This window comes from Podarcis gaigeae, assembly GCF_964106915.1.
Source record: "Podarcis gaigeae genome assembly, chromosome: 16".
NCBI lineage: Eukaryota > Metazoa > Chordata > Lepidosauria > Squamata > Lacertidae > Podarcis > Podarcis gaigeae.
Genome location: NC_139693.1, coordinates 39,243,972 through 39,265,891, shown reverse-complemented (window position 1 = coordinate 39,265,891; position 21,920 = coordinate 39,243,972). Strand labels below are relative to the sequence as shown.

General features: G+C 44.2%; 1 protein-coding gene across 26 annotated transcripts in view; it reads left to right on the top strand.

Annotated features, from left to right (window-relative positions):
• The first annotated feature begins 338 nt into the window (after nucleotides 1-338).
• CAMKK2 (calcium/calmodulin dependent protein kinase kinase 2) overlaps nucleotides 339-21,920 on the top strand; it is a 57,134-nt gene continuing 35,552 nt past the window's right edge. For 6 of the 26 annotated variants that reach the window (XR_014559044.1, XM_083717294.1, XM_083717290.1 and 3 more), the window contains exon 1: nucleotides 339-522. The gene's annotated coding sequence lies outside the window, so the exon portion shown is untranslated. Of the gene's footprint in view, nucleotides 523-1,347; nucleotides 1,527-3,296; nucleotides 3,524-6,192; nucleotides 6,282-21,920 lie in introns of those variants that run through there. The other 20 variants (XR_014559047.1, XR_014559048.1, XR_014559049.1 and 17 more) reach the window with 10 other exon arrangements.

The following is a 21,920-nucleotide window of genomic DNA, read 5'->3' as shown; positions in this document are numbered from 1 at the left end:
GGGAGACTCTTGCCTGAAACCACTGCTGGCAATGAGTGTAGATTATGCTACATTTGAGCCAAATGGTTCAAGGGTCTGAAAGCAGCCTCCCATGTTCCTACTTCCTTTTGATTGTCTTAGCCTAATGCATCTTTCAAATCGGCTCACTCCAACCATGTAAGCATAGCCAGACTGAGTCCCAGCCCCTTTTGGGATGCTTACGGCTTTGGGAGGGTTGTTGTTGTTGTTTTAGTACTGCCAATGCAGCTTTATGATTAACATCCTTTTTTGTTGACGTAGTGCTGTGGGTGTTGGCAGGTAACCCATTATTTTCAAAGCTAAGACTGCACCTGTGTTCCAAAGTCCGTTGGAGGCAGACTGGCTTCCAAATTGCAAGCTTTACCAGACTACTGATATAAAGCAGTCCTGGACAATGTGTTGTTTTTATTCGTGCATTATTGAAAACTCTTGGATGGCAAAGTCCTCCAGATGCGACCTGGGAGTTGGAGAAGAGCCTAGGAGCAGCTTTTAGCACATGCAAAGGTAATGCAAATCTGTCTTGAACAATTGTTTCAGCTGAAATGTAGCTCTGGGGTGTCCGCTTTTAAGTAGGCCACCCCCCTCTTCGTTAGAGTCGGTGTGTCTGGGTAGGAGGAACATTTAACATCTTGGCATAGCCTTGGAAGCAAAGCAGCCCAGTGGAAGAAAACCATCAGACTGTGTAGGCTCCTCCAACCTGTAGGTTGCATAGACAGCAAATTGCCTATTTTCAAGGCAGTAGCAGCATTGGACTACAATTGTAAGCCTACTTACTAGAAATGAACCCCGATGAACTCTGCAAGATTTACTTTTAAGTAAGCATGCATACGATTGTATGCTAGCAAGGGAGATGTGAAGCAATGCAAGAATCACAAATAAAGCATCCCTGACAGATCAATCAATCAATCAATCAATCAATCTCACCATCTCTATACATGGTGATTTACAAAGAACAGGTTTGACAGGTCCCTGCCCCATTAAAAATGAAAGAGAATAGACATGGGGTGCAACATATGAGAAGAATTTGCAATTATTTCAAATGTACTTTGGCTTCATTACAATGGGTATTGACACCAGCAATTGGTTTTAAATGCTATTTTTCTCTTAATACTTCTGATATTTTAACTTTGTTTGTTATTGGTTAATTATGATGGCTTCATTATCTGCAAACAGAAATACTGAATGCTGGATACAAATTTGTAAATAAATAGTGACGCACCAGTGTTGGTTAAGCATTGAAACAGAAAAGGAGAGTTCTCCTTTCAACTACTTCCTTTTTTGTGTGATATCTGATCAGTCCTTTTTACACATTTAACCCCCCCCCCCAAGGGACCAGTGATTTAAGAATGGCTGTGGACCTTTGAAGGAAATGCAGCTGAAACTCCAAGTGCTAAAACTGCGCCTGCTTGGAAGCTGTTGCACAAAACAAAACGCTCCCTGTCACACACAAAAACCCTGCCAGTAGCTGCTGTCCAGTGCTGCATATCTTTGGATATTTGTGATGGCAGGTGAGAAAAAAAACAAAGCTTCCTTCTCCCCAAAAAGTGCTTTGGGTGTGTTTAGGCAGCAGGCACATGGTTCATGGAGAAGCTACAACATTGCTCTGCCTGGCATGTTGCCCTTACTAAGCCTCTGAGCAAGATGGTGTCCTGTTTTTTTTTTTTTTTACTGCCAGTTTGAAAATGTAGTTTACCTTCAACAGTGATTTTTTTTTTTTTTACAATTTAGAGTGATGTATGGAACGTGATATGCAGCACCCATTTTCTCCCCTGTCCAGCTTGTATCCATGATAGACATGCCTCTTGCCTTGCCATTTACTTCTTATTTACTTATTGCCAAGAGCAAACCCCAGCACTGAATTGTTTTAACAGTGGGTGTGGTGTAGATCTACCTGAGAACTATGAAAGAGACTGAGGGGGAGAAACTGGAGAGAATCGGTCAGCTTGTCCGTTGCCTGTTCTTTCGGTGTTGTTGCCTCAGGAAATTTAATGTAGGTTTTATGCATTCTGGTCTGCAGGATTTCAGGCGGGACATTCCCGGCCCTGCCGGGTGTTGGCAGGGATTGAACCTGGCCTGGGACCTTCTGCATGCAAAGCAGATGCTGTAACTCTGAGCTATGACCCTCCATCTTTCTGCTAAGTCTTTCCCCCAAAAATATTTACAGTACAATAATCCTGGTTTCCAAGCTCAGTCTTCTTGGAATTTTCAGAAGGGAAAGCTGTCAGCCCTGGTAAGCCGGGCCTTTGCTTTTTCAGAAAACGTTTGGAGTTGCTCCTGGAAGAAGCATGCAGGCTCTTGTATTTTCATAAAAACAACTGCTTTGTAGACCTTTTTGGAGAGGAGGTTCTGTGTTAGTCTTTTGCATCAGGAACAAGAGAGAGCTTTGTGGCACTTTAACCAATTTATTATGGTATGAGTTTTTGTGGGCTGCAGATTAAAACGGGCATATTTTACGATCGTCCTCTGCATGTATGTTCCCATTACTTGTATCAAAAAATAAGTGAACAGGCAGACAGCAGGGAAGGACCCCCGAACTAATATTCTTATATGAACATTTATTATTAACAATATCATTAATTCTCAACTTAATATTTCCATTGCTTTTATAAACTTCAAACAAAAAAATGATGTGCACTACTGCCATATTTTCATGATGGTTTACTAATCTCTGGCGTATTCTCTGAGCTGGAAATTTTCTGTCCACCTCCCTACCCGAGTGACCTACCTCACAGGGTTATTTCTAGGGAGCTAGTATTGTGAAATGCACATTTATTATATCTAGTTGTTTGCATCCAGAGACAATGGAAGGATGCGCCATGGGGGGTGAAATTAAACTGCTGGAGAGCTGCCGCTGTAGAGACCCACGTGCGAGAGAGAGACATGTTGTGTTGCAGCCGGGGCAGGCGGAGGCGTCGGGTTTGGCTGGTGCAGACGATGCCCTCCCACGACGTTTCTCCTCTCTGCGCTCCTCCTTGCTGTGATGATTCTAATGCCATCCCAATCACAGTCTCTGGCTTGCTTTGGCAGTCGTGGGTTGAGGATCGCCAAGCAGCGAGCTCCCTGTATCTGCTGCGCGGGGGCTGCTGCCTCTCCGGCTCCCCCCCCCCCTCGCCCCCGCCCTGCGGCTGGACAGCAGAAGGAGAAGCGCAAAGCGGGGGGGGAGGCAGGCATGGAGATGGAGAGGGAGGGAGGGAGGGAGGGAGGGAGAGAGCCCTTCGCAGGAGGGAGGCGCCCCATCCCGGCCGCCCTCCCTCCCTCCACATCTGGGCCACTCACGGCCTCCCTGGGCGTCGCGCCTCCTCCAATGGGCGGCGCTGCTGCCAGGCCACTCTCACTTTCGGCACAGGAAAAGCTCCCGGCGCAGCCAATGGGCGCGCAGCTGCTGCTGCTGCTGGCATCTGGGGCGCCGCGCGGGCGGGAGGGCGCGCAGCTCCCGGGATCGCGGCTGCAGCAGCAGCAGCAGAAGGGCGGGAGGAGACGCCGCCGCCGCCGCCGCCGCCGCCAGGTAAGGGATCGGGGCCGGGCGCGCAGCTGCCTCCTCTCCAAGGGCGACGCGTTTCCCGCCTGCCTTCTCGGCGCCCCCTGCCCTCCGCGGTTCTGGGGATGCTCCGAGGGCGGCGGCGAAGGGAGCCAGGATCGTGCCTTCGAAGAGAGCCCGGCGGCGGCGGCGGGATTTCAATTTGACGAGGGCCCGTTTAGCCCCCGCCAGCTGCGCACCCCTCCCGCCCGGAGGAGGGCATCGCCGCGGGCGCCTCTGGATGCAGCTGCCTCGGCCGCCTCCGGGCATCTGGTCTCGGGAGGGATGAGATTCCGCCCCAGAAAGCCGGGCACCCCAGGTTGCCCGTTCGCCCTCCCCTGGGGGAAAGAATTGAGGGGGTGGGGGGAGGTGGAACCCCAGGCTTTAGGCTGCCCATCATGTTTTGGTTTTTTCCTTATTTTCTGCGCACCGCAAGTTTTTGTCAGGGGGCTGCTTTCCGCCCACGGAGATCCTGGGAGATCCAGGGCTTGAGTGGAAATGTCGAAGTGAGGATTCCGTGTTGGATTAAGGGGGTGGAGGGGAGGTCAAGAGGCTGGATTCCCCCGAATTATGCGTTTGAGGTTTCCAGGTTGTGCTGGGATTTTGACCGCGGAGGCTCTAATGGGGGGGGGGGGATTGCAGTCTGGTGTTCTGGATTTCTGACTGACCTGCTTAGCTGTGCAAGAGGATAGAAATCTAGGAGAAGAGACCCGTTAGGACCTCCTTGCATGTGGTCCTTCCTTCTTCCTCTTTGCAAAGCACAGACCAGGGCGGCGCTTGTGGTTGGAACTGATGTCTCAATGAGTGCTAGTTTAAAAAACCGTTGGGTTTTAGCTGAGACACAGGCAGCTTTAAAGTTTTATTTCTCACCATGCGATGAAATACCTCATGGGCTGATTTTCCTAGATCAAGTGTGCAGGCCTGACCCTGCCCCCGCTCCCAGTGCACACCCATCACTTGGCAACCCAAGTGGAGTTACTCCATGAAGGCAGCGCAGAGGGTTTGTTCACACCTGACCCTGAAGTTCACTGCTTTTGTGTGTATGTGCAGTTGCTGTGAATGCGGACTGGAGTGTAAAATAGGCTTTTAAAAAAGCAGAATGCCTTGTCTCTTGCTGAAACTGATCTTGAATTCACATGGAAAATGTAACTGCTGGTTTTAAATATTGTTCCAGTGTGTTTTGGAGGAGGAAGGAGCATCCCTTTCCACCTGGTTCACTTAGCTCAGGGTGACAATGCTTTGGCAAGGCTTGGCAGACGAGGATTTCTTAGCCCTGATGTTCATGACACACTTTCAATGTGGAAATGAGAGAGCCAATTCCCACTCACCCTCAACTGAAACTTATTGTGGCTGCTCCTTCACAGAAATCTTCCCAGTGTGACAGTTATGTGGTGAAGCCATATCAGGTTTTGGAGAGCATGTGGCAGAGGCCACAATGGTTGGTTAACATTCCCCCGGCTGTTTGCTCCTCCCTGCAGGCAGAAATGAGTGATCCTGCATTTGAGCTTTGAGGGAGTCCTGTCCTGTGAGAGGAGGATTGTACCATCTTTTTGAAACAATAAGAGCTGCAAAAGGTATTAATTAATGTGATGGACCTTCCTTTCTATTTCTCATCTTTTTGTGGTTTCTCACTGAATAAATAGAATGCCACTGCAACAATGAGGCCTACAAACATGATTCCTTGGAATGTCTGTTGTCTTTAGAGGAATTCTAAGAAAAGCTCACCTCCCTCTCAACACCACCTGAAGACTTACCTGCATGACCTGTTCAGGCTCTGTTAGCATTGGAACAAGAGTGGTGGCACAAGGCCATGGAGTCAACAAAGATATGTGAAAGTGGGCAGCTTTGCATTGCTTGAGATACGTTTTGATATTCTGTGCCAGTTTTTGCCAGCCTGGTGCCCGCCAGGCTGATAGGAGCTGCATTGCAAAACATCTGGAGGGCACGAGACTGGCAAAGGCTGTTCTATGCTTTGCCTTGATGCATAAGATCAGAATCATTTAATTAATTAAGTTAATTATGAGTTTTGAGAGTAAGCTCTCCCCTTATTAACAGTCTTACTTCTGCTGAGAATCAGCTTGATGAGGACTCTGAATTTTACTATTCTGAGAAAGGGGGGCAATAATGTTTCCTCTCTCCCTCCACAGTGTTTTATAAACCTTTACCATTATCCTTATTCTCTCTCTTCCCCATGCGCCTACCAATGAGTTTTAGACATCTTTTATGAGTGAAGACTCACTTTTGTTTATCTTATGGTGGCCTTGAAAAGTGTTTTTTTTGTATACCAACCAGCAAGCAAAATGTATTTATTATAATTATGTTTCAATAGATAGATCCAGCTATCTTGATTCTAAAGCATTTAACTGCTGTGCATTGAACAAAATGGCTGGTTTTGAATCCTTCAGAACAAAACTGGAATCCAGTGACTATAACGACCTTGTGTGTTTGGAGCAAGTGAAGTGTGATAAACTGAAGAGAAAACAAAGGCTCAATCTGTCCCCTTTTAAAATCATAATAATGATAATAATAAATTCCTTCAAGCAGAACTTTTTGTGCTTTCCATCTCTCTGGTTCTTTCTGCTTCTCTCCCCTTGTTTCTCTTCTGTTTTATCTCTCAGTTTTACTTCTTTGCAAGCTACAAAGCTTTATCTCTGCAGATTCTCCACATTCCCATGAGCTGACTTGTAGTCTGACCGTTTCTGAAAATCCACGTGGCTCGTGGGATATTGTCAAGGCACCGTTGTTGGTATGTGTGGGCTGGCGCTTTTCCCCACCTTATTCTTTTATTTTTTAATTATCCTTTTGGCTTAATTGTTGCAAGATCATCTTCACACAAGGGGCTCTCAGAGTTTATACAGTCAGCCAATTCAAGTGGCAAGTCCTGAGCTTCAAGTTCCATATGTGTGTATGTCGGTAGGAATTGTATGGGTGAATGTTCTCCATGGAAACAAATACACACACACACACTGTCCTTAATGCACATAGAAAACAAATATGTCAAGCAGAAGGGTTCAGCCCAGCCTGTATGAAGGTGCTAAAACTCACTGGTAGGACATCTGCTTTGCGTGCAGAACGTCCCAGTTTCAATCTCCAGGAAGAGTTGCTCACCGTCAGTGTAAACAATACCAAGCCAGATGGAGAAATGATTTAGTGCAGTAAAAGCCAGCTCTCTATGTTCCAGTTTAATTCAGCCCTTTTATTCAGAACAATGAAGACGATAATCTTCTTCTTTTTTTAAGGCAATGGTCAGCAGTTCAGTGGTAGAGCATATGCTTTGCTTGTAGAAGATCTCTGATTCAGTCCTCAGCATCTCCAGGTAGGGCTGGGAGAGATACCTCTTTGAAACCCTGGAGAGTCACCTCTGGACACTTCCAGCTGTATTGAGCTAGATCAGAGGTGGCCAACTCCCAAGAGACTGTGATCTACTCACAGAGTTAAAAACTAGCAGTGATCTACCCCTTTTGGGGGTTCAGGTCAAAGTTGTTGAGTTTTTTAGGAAGGAGGAAGCCCCATTTTTTGGGGTGCAGGGCAAAAGTTTTGACCTTTTTTTTTTTTAGGGAAGCCAAAGTTTTTGAGCTTCTTTGGGGGGAGCCAATGATCTGCCACAGACGTCCAATGATCTGCCTGTTGGACGTGCCTGAGCTAGATGGACAAGCTGTTTGGCTTGGTTTAATTTGGCTTCCAGTGCCAATCTTACTTGTTGGGGGATTTGGGTAGGTGTGTTTTTAATGGCACATTAATATGGCACACTCCGCTGTGAATGGAGGTTCTGTTCAGCTATCATACCAAATAGACATTGGTATCCTTCTCCTCAACCCACATGTTCGTTTGATCCAGGAGTAGCCAAAGCTGCACTCTTCATATGTTGCTGGGCTGCAGCTCCCATCAGTCCCAGCCAGCCCTGTCTAAGGTCAGGCATCATGGGAGCTGGAGTCCAACAACATACGGCGGTACACACCTTCCCCAACCCTTGTCTTAGTATCTTGGGGCAGCACATTGCTTAGACTAATTCTGCATTGTGCAATCGATTCCTTTCCTCTGCCTCAATTCTCATCTTCATTAGAGAACCCTGATTTCAAGGATTTTGGGAGAGGGAGAAAAGCTTCTTCCTATCTCCTCTGAGTACTGGTTCTGGGGAGAGGTTGGGGTGACTGCCTCCATGCCCTGTTTCTGGGCACCCTGGAGGCAACTAGATGGCCATTGTGGGGGAAGAGGATGCTTGGTGTAGGGTAGATCTTTGCTCTGATCCGACTGATTTCCTTTTTTAATTGCATGCATGTAAGAACAAGGCAGTTAACAAAGGCTGTTTACTTCCTCCCTTTACACGTACGAAGGAAGAATGGTAAATCAAATTGTGTGAACATTTGGAATTAGCAAAAATGACAGAAGTAATTAGAACTCAACAAAAACCAAAGGTTAAAAAAGGAGTGGGATGTTTTAAAGAGTATCTGGAAAACCATTTTTCAGAAGTGTAGGGGGACCTGTCCCCTAATAAACACCCAATCATTCTCCCCACTCAGAAATTGAATTTTTTGAACTAGGATTCTCTTAAATCCTCATAGATTGAGCAAGCGTAAGTGGTGGGGTAAATCGCCAGGCACATGACAGCTATGTGGGCATCCTCTCTTCAGTGACAGCATCCTTCAATTACGGCAGAAAACATGGACTGGAACCTCAGAGCTGTAAAGGCTTGTCTCCATTCCCCATTTATCATGCTGGTTACGTAGTGAGAGCGAGGGGTCTGAAGTTTGGCAGAAGTGGTCAGCACAAATGTTGCATTTTAAAATATGAGATTTCAGGTGGTAAGAGGCTATCTCAAAATCTGAAAAGCTCAGAATGCTGAAAAAGAGGCCATACATGTCAATAACTTGCATTTCCTGATTCCAAGACGGAATTGCATTTAAGTTCAGGCTCAACATCTCGTTGAAAGCAGAAAATACTAAATTGAGCCCTACCCGCCTTTAAATTTTAGCCAGTACCTAGGGGCAAGGATATGCACCCCTGCTGAGCAAAGACCAGCTTCCAAACAGAGAATGGAAGACTCTGTTGCCTTAGGGAACTGGGGTATTTGTCTGGATTTGGCACTGTTTTCACATTCCACCTGTGTCTCTGCATAGCTGTCAGGCTCATTCAAACTGGCCTCTTTTGTGCATTTATGTTTTCCTTTAATCTGGGGAATTTATTTTTAACACACGCCCCTTGCTACTGTTTGCATTGTTTCCTGAGGCCTGTGCTTTTTTACAGTATTAGCCTGGCAGTTCAGCCCTGTGCAGCCTTTAAAAATAAATAAATAAAACTTCCATAGCTTTTGAGCAACTGCCTGAATATAATGGGTTTGCGGAGGTTAATGGGAACAGAAAGAGTTCTAACAGATGCTGCTTTAACCTCATTAAAAACAGATAAAAGTTGCTGGCTCGTGTAGGATTAGGTCGTCCCGGTGAGTCAAGCAAGGTTTCCAAAAAGTGGTGTTTTCCCTTGGGGATTCTAGGTTGCGTGTGAGGGGCAGAAAACAGAGTAAAGAAAGGAAACTTAAAGGCAGAAGTTGACTGAAGCCATGTTGCTTGCTAGGAATTTCATAGGCCAAGTTTGATTGGAAAATGTGAGGCCTTAGATTGGTCAAGCCTTGGTTTTCTTGTTGGTTGACGTAAGGAGACAAAGACGTAAAATTATTCTACTTTAGACTTGGTCAAGAAACCAGGTGCGGACCTGCACATCAGCGTATGGCATCCACCATATTTGTTTCCCACAATGCCCTGGAGTAATGCCTCCACAGGCCTCCACACCTGGAGCCATCCTTGACCAGTAGTTTCCCAACTTTGTAGCATCAGGAATTATGGTGGCCTGTCCGCCACAGAAGTACTACTGTGTGTTGTAGGAGATTCCAGAATGTATGCCAGGGTGTTCACTGTTTAGGTGTAGGTGTGACCTGCCTGTCCTGATGGACATAAGAAGAGCTCTCCTGTTCCGACCACTCTAGCCCCACATCCTGCTCAGAACAGCGGCTAAACAGAAGTCTCTGGGAAGCCCATGTGCAGGGCATAAGCACAACATCACTCTCCCCACGTACAATTCCCAGTGACTGGTATACTGGCTCCGGCAGGGCAGGTAGAACCCAGCTAGCGCTTTGTCTAAACCTCTTGTAGAGCCATCCAAGTTGGTGACCATGACTCGGTCTTATGGCAAGAAGTTCCGTAGCTTAACTATGCACTGAGGAATTCCTGAATCTTCCCAATGTTCAGTTGCTTAGGATGATGGCAGAGTCCATTAATGGTGAGAGAAGAAGAAAAGCCTGTCTGTCTACTTTCACCATGCCATGCAGCTTTTGTATACATCTCCCGTGTCCCCCTTTGCATGCCTTTCTTCTAAGCTACAAAGCCCAATATGTAAACTTGGAGCACGTTTAATGCTGTTCACTTACATGGGTAGGCAACCTAAGGCCTGGGGGCCGGATCCAGTCCAATCACCTTCTCAATCCGGCCCGTGTTTTTACATGAGTAGCATGTGTGCTTTTATTTAAAATGCATCTCTGGGTTATTTGTGGGGCATAGGAATTCGTTCATTTCCCCCCAAAAATATAGTCTGGCCCACCACATGGTCTGAGGGACGGTGGACTGGCCCACGGCTGAAAAAGGTTGCTGACCCCTGACTTAGAGCCACTTCAAGAAACACACGGTATTCTCCAGTGTTGCTGCACTGTAGGGGGAAGATCAAATAGTGGTGGGCAAATATAAGACCACAGCTGCTGCTGCAGGAATATTCCAAGTGCCACCCTGAGCAGCTAGCTTTCATGGGCAAAAGCAAGTCGCTCATCCATTTATTTTCAGAGAGATCCCAGAGCATCATAGAGAGTTGAAAGGAACTCTGAGTGTCATCTAGACCAACTCCCTGCAATGCAGGGATCTCAACTACCGTAGATCATTTGAAGCACTTTGTGATCCCAGTCAGCACTATAGAAATGCTAAGTATTTAAACCTTTTAATACTATTTCCAAAGGTCTTTCTGTGTCTGCCCTTGAAGTTGGCTTTTTGCTTTTCTACCACTTCCCTTTCTGGTGGTAATCTGACCTCTACCCACTTCCTGTGTCCCATCCTGCCCATTGCCTCCCCCTTTTTGGTGCCATTTTTGGTGCGGGCTTCTGTGTAGCTGGGGGTGTACAGCATTGTGGGCACTGTTCCCAGTTAATGGGGTAACTATTTTTATGCACTGGCTGGCAGAGCTCCCAAAACACAGACCCTGAAGTAAATGGAAGACCAGCAGGGTGGGGGTGGGGATATGCTATGTCTTTGCTTTTGTGTGTGTGCATGTGTGCATTAAGTGCAGTTACCAGAATCTGCTCTTAAGTGCAGTTGTGACTGGTGCATAAGAAAGCTTTTGTTCACCATGAAAACAGCTTCAGCAGTAGCGATACACCAGGAGCAAAATCTATTCTACAAATTTTTCAGTGCAGTGTATGGTGGCTTGTGTGCTAGCAATGGATGTATCCGCACTAGAAGTTTACTCTAAAATTACAGTTCTCTCTCTCTCTCTCTCTCTCTCTCACACACACACACACACACACACACCTCTCTCTCTCTCGCTCTCTCTCTCTCTCACACACACACACTTTCTGTATGCTCACTTGGCCTCCAGCATGGCCACGAGGAAGAAATTGGAAGTCTCCACTTCTTTGTTGACCATTGTGCAGTGTTGCGTCTGAACCCTAAACTCTGGTTGGTCTTAACTCTAGTTAATGAAAGCAAGCCAGCTTTATAAACTATGGTTGAAATTGGCTTGTTGCACTACTCATACTTGAGAGTAACCACAGTTTGTCCTAGTTCAGATGTCACCACAGGGCAGGTTGTGGTTAGCCTAAAGTAGAAGCTAATGCTTCGGAATTCCTCCTCATGGCAGTGCCAGAGGAGAGGAGGAATAACTCAACCATAGTTTACAGTTATGTGCAAACAAGGTGTCTGTCCAACCTGCAGAGCCAGTTCACATACACTGCGTGTCAAGTGCTTTGAACACTCACAAAAAGTGGTATAAGTGCTGAGTATTATTACATTGGCATGCATGAGAATTAAAATATAGAATACAATTACAAATAAATCAACCAGATAACAGAAACAAAATCAAGGATCAAAATTAAATATTCATCTCAAAAATTATCAAAATTAAATGCTTCTCCAACTAACCAATCAAAATGAACCAATTAGCCAAAATGAACCAACCCCCAATTTTACACCTATTGTTCTCAATTATATTTTTCCCGCCAAAAATGCCCAACAGAACCCTTTTAAATATTTTAAGATGCCCAAACTGGGGTTTCCTCCTGGTTTCTAATCCAAGCATAGAACACTGTTTTCTTTCCTAGTGTCAGAAACAGCAAAGCCGTGTCCATGAGCCTGTGGCTCAGGCATCTAACTTCAAACCATTTGGCACAATATGCATTTCAATAAATCTTCTGTCTATTAAATGGACACCGATGGAAGGCATGACTTGTTTGCCTTTAAATCTTGGGCTTTGTTTGTTTCTGAAGTGAATTGTTGGCCCTGCTGGCTGCCTCCACTTTATACCTCTGTGTGCCAGTGATTCCAAGAACCTTTTGCAGCAAAATGTTTCCTTTTGTCTTTCTTCACGATGCCTTTTTAATCAGATGATTCCCCTTGGCTCTCAGAGGCCCTGGTTGCTGAACCACATTTGCCAAATGAATTGAAGATTTGATACAAGGATCGCTCTGAATCAGAATCCCAGTCCTGAGTGTCTCTAGATGAAGCAGGGGAGGAGATAATTTAATACTCGTAGCATGTTACAGGTGTCATTTCCTTGACCTGCAAAACACAGGTGATAGAATCTTGTCTGGCCAAGTGGGAAAACATATGTTTTGTACAGTTATACTTGTGTCTTGCTAACGGATTTACTGATTTGTTCTCTTAGGGGTGTAAAAATTGTTGGTACAGCATCACATGTGCTAGATAACTAGATTTTGATACAGGTGTAGTGCAAGATTCCCTCCTTACTAAAAACGAGGAGTTCCCGGGAACAATGTGCATCACCCTAGTTCAGGTATGTCCGTTTTGGGGGCCTAATCCGGCCTACTGGTTGGTTTAATCTGGTCCCTGTGGTAGTTTATTTTTTTAAAAAAAAAAACATTTTTTTATTGCTTTTTTAAAAGTACAGAAATACAGAAAAAAGAATAAAGAGTGGTTATAAGAAAGAAAGATATAAATAACAAATTTCCATATTCTTTTTCCATCTAACCTATAGGACTTCCCCACAACCTCCGAACCCTGCGTTCTCTGTCTTATAAAGCATCAGCAATTTGTTAACTTATTTCAAAACTTATTGTAACTTCCATTTTATCATGTTCCCTATTTTCAATTTTACTGTCGCTCAATTCTTATATGTTTTATATTAAACACAATAAAGTTATTTCATTATTTTACCTCTGAATTCTTGTGTCTTAATTTTCATTCCAATAACTTACATTTGCTGAAGCTAGAATTTCCTGAAAGGTGCATTTTTTTTTTTAACATTCATACAGCTTATAGTGTTTTTTCAAATAGTCCTTAAACTTTTCCCAATCCTCCTCAGTTGTTTCTTCTCCCGCGTCTCGGATTCTGCCAGTCATTTCAGCCAGTTCCATATAGTCCATCAACTGCGATTGCCATTCCTCCAGCGTGGGTAAATCTTGTGTCTTCCAGTATTTTGCAATCAGGATCCTTGCTGCTGTGGTAGCATACATAAAAAAGGTTCTGTCCTTCTTAAGCACTCTCTGGTCCACCATGCCCAGAAGGAAGGCCTCTGGTTTTTTAGGTAAGGTAAATCTCAATACCTTTTTTAATTCATTATGGATCATTTCCCAGAAGGCCTTCACTTTCGGGCAGGTCCACCAGAGATGAAAGAATGTCCCTTCCGCCTCTCCACATTTCCAACATTTGTTGTCAGACAGATGATATATCTTGGCTAACTTGACTGGGGTCATGTACCACCGGTATACCATTTTCATAATATTTTCCTTCAAGGCAGTACATGCCGTGAATTTCAAACCGGTGTTCCATAACCTTTCCCAGTCTGCAAACATAATGTTATGCCCCACATCCTGAGCCCATTTTATCATAGCGGATTTGACTGTCTCATCCTGTGTATTCCACTTAAGCAGCAAGTTATACATTCTCGAAAGTAGTTTACTTTTTGGCTCTAACAATTCAGTCTCTAGTTTCGATTTTTCCACCTGGAATCCAACTTTTTTATCTATTTTAAATACCTCTTGAATTTGCGCATAGTGCAACCAATCTCGTACCTTAGTTTTCAATTTCTCCAAACTTAGCAACCTCCAATTGTCTCCAGTTTTTTCAATTATTTCCCAATATTTAGGCCAGTGGGCCTCCATGTTAGGTCTCTTACGTGCCTTGGCCTCCACCGGTGAGAGCCACCTCGGAGTTTTACTCTCCAATAAGTCTTTGTATTTTATCCAGACCCTCCAAATTGCTCTTCTGACAATATGGTTTTTGAACAATTTGTGCACTTTGGCCTTGTCATACCACAGATATGCATGCCACCCAAACGCATTGTCAAACCCTTCCAGATCCAGGACATCAGTGTTCTCCAATAAAATCCAATCTTTCAACCAGCAGAAGGCTGCAGATTCATAATATAACCTCAAGTCTGGCAGGGCAAATCCCCCTCTTTCTTTCGCATCAGTTAATATTTTAAACTTTATTCGGGGCTTTTTGCCCTGCCAAACAAACTTAGAAATATCCCTCTGCCACTTTCCAAAACATTCCACCTTGTCCACGATCTGTAGGGCCTGAAACAAAAATAACATTTTCGGCAATACATTCATCTTTACAGCAGCTATTCGGCCTAACAAGGAAAGTTTCAATCTTGACCATATATCCAAGTCTCTTTTGATTTCTGACCAGCATTTCTCATAATTATCTTTAAACAAATTCAAATTTTTGGAGGTCAAGTACACCCCTAGGTATTTTACTTTTTTAACCACATTCAGCTCCGTTTCTTTGGAGAACTCATCTGTTTCTGTAGCTGTCAAATTTTTTGCTAAAACCTTGGTTTTTTGCTTATTTAACTTAAACCCCGCCACCCGACCAAAATCAGAAATTAATTCTAACACTCTTTTAGTGCTGGAGACTGGTTCCTGAAATGTTAGTACCAAGTCATCTGCAAATGCTTTCAATTTATATTGTTTCACTCCGACCTCAATTCCCTGGACCAACCGGTCCTTTCTAATCATATTTAGTAACACCTCTAGGACTGAAATAAACAATAGGGGGGATAGAGGGCACCCCTGGCGTGTCCCTTTTTCAATTTTAAACTCCTCTGTCACCACATTGTTTACTATCAATTTAGCTTTTTGTTCTGTGTAGATTGCTTCTATACCGTTTTCGAACCCCCGCCCCACTCCCATCCCTTCCAAATTTTTCTTCATAAACATCCAAGAAATATTATCAAAGGCCTTCTCTGCATCAACAAAAATCAAAACCGCTCTGGTGTTCAGATTTGTTTGTAGAAGTTCCAAAATGTCAATAATGTTTCTTGTGTTGTCAAACAAATGCCTACCAGGGAGAAAGCCAGCCTGGTCTTTGTGAATCACTTCATTTAGTACTTTTTTAAGTCTATTTGCCAAAATATCTGCAAAAATTTTATAATCCACATTTAGGAGTGAGATGGGGCGGTAGTTCTTAAGTTGGGTCTTTTCAGTCTCTGATTTAGGTACCAATGTGATGAAAGCTTCTTTCCACGTTTCCGGTGCCCTCCCTCCCTCCATTATCTGGTTGCAAACCTCCATCAAGGGTTGTATCAAATAGTCCTTTAAAACTTTATAATATTTGGAGGTTAGGCCGTCCGGGCCTGGGGACTTGCCAAGTTGAAGATTTTGAATGGCACTTTCAATTTCTTGCTGTGTAATATTACAGTTCAGGTTTGTTCTCATTTCCAGGGGTATTTTTTGTAATCCATTAGTTTTTAGAAATTGATCCACCTCTGAGGCTTTTTGCGGCCCTTGTGTATAAAGTTCTTTGAAGTACCTCTGGAAGCACTTTCTGATTTCCTCGGGTTTCTGAACCATTCTCCCTTCGATCTCTAGATTTGTAACCGTATTAAGCTTTTGTCTCTTTTTCAACTGCCAAGCTAGCAGTTTCCCACACTTATTCGCCGATTCGAAGGATCTTTGTTTCATTTGTTTAATTTTCCATTCCACCTCTTGGTTTATCAGTTTTGAATATTGCGCCTGGAAGAATTTCACTTCTCTTAACACGTCCTTCGACTTAGGCCTAGATCTTAATTTTTTCTCTCCTTCTCTTATTCTCTCCAATATCTTCTCCTTCTTTTCATTCCAGAGCCTTTTCTTAATCGTATTTTGTTGTATTAGAAACCCTCTCATGACTGCCTTACTTGCGTCCCAGATTGTTCTTTTTTCCACAGTAGTATTCAAATTTATCTCAAAATAGTCCTTTAGAGTTTTTTGGGCCTTCTTAACAATCTCCTGATCTCTTAGTATAGTGTCATTCATTTTCCATCTAAAGGATCCGGTTGTATTTAGTCTCAATTCCACTTTCAAAGCATTATGGTCGGAGCAGGTTTTTGGGCAGATTTCCACTTTTCTAGTCTTAGGTGCCAGTCCTCTAGTTGTCCAGATTTGGTCGATTCGTGTCCATGTCAGATGAGCTTCAGAAAAGAAAGTCCCTTCTTTCCCTAGAGGGTTCTTAAACCTCCAAATGTCTACTAAGTCCATATTGTCTGTCATTTCAAAAAAAGTTTTGGGTAGTCTGCCGTCTTTCGATATGTTGGCACTTTGTGACTTATCCATATTTACAGACACAACCCCATTCATATCACCCAGCATAATGATGTTACTATAGTCCAAATAATCCAGCATAGTCTCATGCAGCTTCCTGAAGAGAAATTGCAAGGAGCTACGGCAGAAAACTATAAATTAGCTGTGGAAGCCAACCAAAAAGCAGAACAGGCGAACTTAAAGGTGGATGAAATTAAAGGAGAGGTAAGACCTTTGAGAAGGCAGGTAGGGGAACAACAAGCCTACCTGGCATTGGTTGAATTGAAAAGTAAAGATAGTAATCTCAGGATAAGGGCTATCCCGGAATTGGAACAAAATAATCTAGAGGGATTTTTGACACTTTTGTTCTCCAAGTTCTGGGGAATTGAGGAAGAAAAGGACTTTAAAATTGTGACAGCCTTTAGACTGGGAAAATCAGTAAAGAAAGACAAGCCCAGAGACTGTTTGGTTGCTCTGAGATCAAGAGAAGAAAGGGATAAGATATTAGGCCTACATTTTAAGAAATCCTTGGAGGTAGAAGGTAAAAGGGCCGAAATTTACAGAGATATACCCAAATATCTCTTGGAACTTAGGACTACCTATATAGATTTGACCAAATTGTTGAGACACAACGGAATTCCCTACAGGTGGGAGTTTCCACAAGGACTTTCATTTACTTACAAAGGAAGGAAAATAAAGATTAAATCACCTGAAGACCAGCAGAAGTTCCTACACGACCACGAGGAGGACCTGCAAAAAGGAGCTGCAGCTTCTTGGCCTCCACCACCACCGGGACCATCTCCAAGAGTTATACCACCAGGACCAGGACCAGCATTACCTCCCCCGGGATCGGGAGGAAGCTTAGATACCCCATTGTAGAACCCGTCAATTGATTCAGGATGTCTCTACAGCTTCTTAGTTGGAATATAAATGGCGGAAACTCCCCGGAAAAAAGAAGGAAAGTCTTTCACATTTTGAAAAAGGAACAACTGGACGTTATCTGCCTGCAGGAAACACATGTGACAAGGCTCCATAGAAAAGTGTTAATTAACAAAAGACTAGGCCAAGAATTTATTTCTTCAGACAAAGTTAAGAAGAGAGGAGTGGTGATTTACGCAAAGGAGAGCCTGTCACCGAAATTTTTATTCAAAGATGAATATGGCCGAATTTTGGCGATTGAAATACAGACGCAAGGAGAAAAAATTTTGATATTAGTCCCTGTGGTAGTTTATTTCCAAAAAAGCTCAACAACTCTTCAATCCTAAAAAAAGGTCAACAACTTAGTCTCTCCCTCTAGGCTTCTTTTTTATGGGCAGATCTGCCCAGAGCTGTCTCCTTTTCAGCTGCCCTCTGCACACCCAGTGTCTGGTACAGCAGGTTTGCTGAGTTTTCCAGGGGTCTTTAGAGGAAGCCTCAGAATAGCCCACCCCTAGAGTAGGCTGCTCGTTGTCTCTCAAGATAAATCTGTACTCCAGAAAAGTCCAGTGGCTCAGGCTGAAACATGGGGGCTGACTTATAAAAGAGCCGAGGGCTGGCTGTCCTGCCTATTGCAATTCAGAAACAGTGTGCCTCAGAGATCACATTAGTGCAGACAGCGCCAAGACTCCATCCCATACTCACTGCGCTGAGTTGCCCAGCCTCCAGGGCTGACTTGAAGTCTCCAGCCTTTCCCGAACCCCTTCAAGTGGCTGGAGGACAGCTTGAATCTCCAGGTGGGCAAAAGTGCATTTTTAAAAAATTAAGAAGGCTATGTGTTCAGCTTAGAAGCTTCAGCCTGGCAGGATCCAACTGCAATTGCATAGACTCTTTTTTCCCCAAGGGGGGAATCTATCTGTTTCCGTCTCCCGTCTCCCAATTAACCTCTGTCTCCAGGGCCCAGTGGTGGGGGAAAGCGCAGAGGAAGTCTCAGCGCCCCTAGGTCTCAGGTTTGGGCTCTGAGATTTCAGTGTCTGGGATGCTCCTGACCTGGCAACCCTATCGATCGTGCTTTCTACTTTCTTTGTGTGCAGGGGGGTGTAATCCTGCAGTCCCTTTAGGCTGCTGTTATCTCTCTCTGGTGCTTGGATGGTGTATTTTTGGTCCCTTAAGAAACGGCAGTCAGAGAACTGAGTTTGCTGTTGGTGTGTGTGAATGTATTCCTGCCTTTTCCCACTTTAATTTTAACATGTCAAATGAAACAAGAGGGTGGGCAGTATGGAGGGTGATGGCAATCAGCCATTTTTACTTTAGGGGAAAATGGTTGCATTTCATGCATTTTATTTGGTGCCTGAAAAAAGCAACTGTGCAATTACAAAGGCTTTTGCCTCTACCACCCACCCGATTTTAATATATATCCATATAACTGACATGGAGCTTCTGCTATACTGATTTAGAGTTGCTGGGCCAGAGGGCACTGCTTTAACAGGAATTTTAATTTTAGATAAGTGTCTCTCTAATTTTAATGACTGCCTTTCCAAAGTGTTAAGTATGACAAGAAAGGGGGGGGGGGAGTGTGGGCAGGGAAGGAAACAATTGCATGTGATCTGCCTTCCCTATTTTTGCTGATGATCTTTTGACAACCTGGGAATTCAGAAAATAATAGTTATTATAGCATGTCTTTGCTGTAAAGGGACCCTCAAGGTGAACTTTAGGGGGAAATGGTTTTATGAAGTGCATGACGACTAAGGCTGCATATATGCACATATATGGGGCATACGTCTTAGTAAATATGATTGCACCGTAAATTGCACTATAATTGTACCGTCAAAAGCTATCAGCCATGATAGTTAAGAATGGAGCCTTCAGTCTTCGGAGCAGTCTACCTGTGATAGGGTTGCCGTATTTTTAAGCACCCCAACAAAATTGTTAAGCTTTTTTTTGGGGGGGAACCTGACCCATAAACAGCTTTTTGAGCTGTTTCCTCTGCTTTTTTCATCATGTTGCCATACGTCTGGGTTTTTCCTGACATTTTGCCATTTTTACACCCGGAGAATGACATGTCAGGAATTTTCCTGACATATGGCAAGCCTAACCTCTGAGTAACAGTCACTGGAGGCAGGCAGGAGAGGGCCACCTCTAGGCTGATTTGGAGCTGATTTGGACAACAGCAGCAGCTTATAGAGTCATAGAATTTTTATTTGGAAGGGGTCCTGAAGATCATCTAGTCCAAACCAATGCAGGAATCTCAACTAAAGCATCTGTAGCAAATGGCCACCCAATCTCTGCTTAAAAACCTGTAAAGGAAGGAGAGACCTCCACCTTCTGACCGAGTCCCTTCCACTGTCAAACCACTCTTTCTGACAGCAAGAGTTCTTCCTGAAGTTTAGCTGCAATCTCCTTTCTTGTAACTTGAAGCCATGGGTTCGAGTCCTACCCTCCAGAGCAGGAGAAAACAAGCTTGCTCCATCTTCACATGACAGACCTTGAGATATTTGAAGATGGCTATCCTATCTCCTCTCAGTCTTCTCTTTTCCACGCTAAACATATCCAGCTCCCTCAACCGTTCCTCATAAGGCTTGGTTTCCAGATCCCTTACAAATCTTAGCTGATGTCCTCTGTTCCAGCTTGTTATACAGGATAGAAGTATATGACATTGGTTGAAAGTCGCTCTAAAGTTGTATGCTGAATCTCCCTAGGATTAGCAGGAATGAAGTAAATCATGCTGAATAAGCAAATGCTTGCATTATGTACCTTGAAGAATTTAACTTTTCTTGCTTCCGAAATATTGTTCAGATCCCTAGCACAGAATCTATAGATTGCACTTGTAAACTGGCAATTAAGACTGCCAGTTACCCTGAATTTGTCAATTTTGGGATGTTAAGTTGTTCTGCCAAGTGAGTAGTTTTGAGCTGTCTAGAATCCCGCTTCTACCTTGGCTTTGCCCACAACCCACCAGAAATGGTGGTGGCCTTGCCCCTGACCTGCTGGATTCAACCCGGCTCCCCCTTGTAACCATTTGCTTTTCTCCAGGGCTCCATCCACGTTCCACCACTTTCAGCTGTGATCCTGCCTTGCCTCCTGAAGAGGCAGAATCACAGCTGAAAGAGTTGGTGTTTTGGATATCCAGAAGAGTTGGTGTTTTGGATATCCAGAAGAGTTGGTGTTTTGGATAATCCATGAATGGTAGAATTCTTTTGAAAATAATAATTAAAAAAGTAAGTAGGAATGGGGGTGGGGGTGGTTTGACTTGGTTTGCATTTAAAGCCAAATCTATCAGATTCACACTTTCTTGTGAAACAGTACAAGAGCTGAAGCACAGCCATTCTGTGAAAATGACACTTGTATGTAATTTGTGATACAGTCCTTTAACCAACCAGTGTTTACAAACAGCATATACCAGGGGAAAGTTGCATACAAATGCATATATTAGGGAAAACAACATACAAAAAATGCATTCTGTTAGGAGAAATTGCGCACAAATATGTGCTTATTAGGAGAAATTCACTCTAGAATGTGGATGAATTTTCATGAGAATTTAAACAGAAAAGAAAAAGGAACGCAAATTTCTGCAGAAGTGTGAAGAACTGAATTTAAGAGGGAACTGAACCCATCCCTCTCAGCAGTTGTTCTGGGCTTTCAGGAAAGGGACAAGGCTGGCAGGCAGGGATTGTCATGATGCAGATATGGGAGAGGCGGGTGGAGTAACTCTGGAGACAGGAGGAGCAGGGTGGTATTATAAAGGCAAGCATAGTTTGAGGACAAATTGCTGTCGGGGTCGCTGTGCTTTAGAAAAGCAGTGATCACCTTTTTTGTGTGTGTGCAAAGGAATGCACATGGAAAAACAAATACGATTTTGCATTTTGAGGCTCACGCAAGGAGGCCCCTCTTTCTTTGTACGCCACTGAAAGAGACTTTATAGCTTGAAATGCCTGGTTGGCACAGTGCAGAAGACAGGGCCGGCTGCCCCATGAGACTCAGAGAGGCAGTTGCCTCAGGTGGCAACAGATCCAGACTCCAAGGAGCGCATCGTTCACCTGTGTAGGCGGAGCAGCTGCTCCATTTTCTCTTTTGTGCCAGACAGCAAAACATCCCGGCTGGTCCTGACAGAATATAATTCTTTTGTGCAATTATCTGCGTTCCTTGTCCTTTATTGATGTGAAGGTATGCATTGTTTGTGAACATTCATGTTTACATTCATACATCATATAGGCCGAAGGCTGTATAAGATTGTTCTTCCAAAGTTACTTTTCAGCATTATGCATGTGGTGTAGAAATACATTGTGCAACTTGAGCAATCTGGCTTCGTTTTTTGAATTTCCCAAGTGGTCAGGGAATAGACTCCCCAGGTTTGTTTTGGGGACTTCCAGTTCCCCTCTGCCTCGGACAGCATGGTCAGTGTTGTAACCCACAAACGTCCGGAGAACACAGCCTCCTCATCTCGGGAAAGATCCCAAGCTGTGGTTTTCTCGGTTGACCCCATGGGACAGGAATGGCAGCCACAGACACCTTCTGGGAACTTGTGGGTGAGCAGGGCCACAATCTAGAGTGGATGCAGCAACAAACATAAATGTCACATTTGTACATTAGGCTAGTTCTACACAGAGAAAGTATCCTCCAGGCAGTCAGGTATGAGTTCAAAGACACTTTCCAGCCAGGCAAAAACATGTTAGGGGTGTGACGACGGTGCGGGGAGGT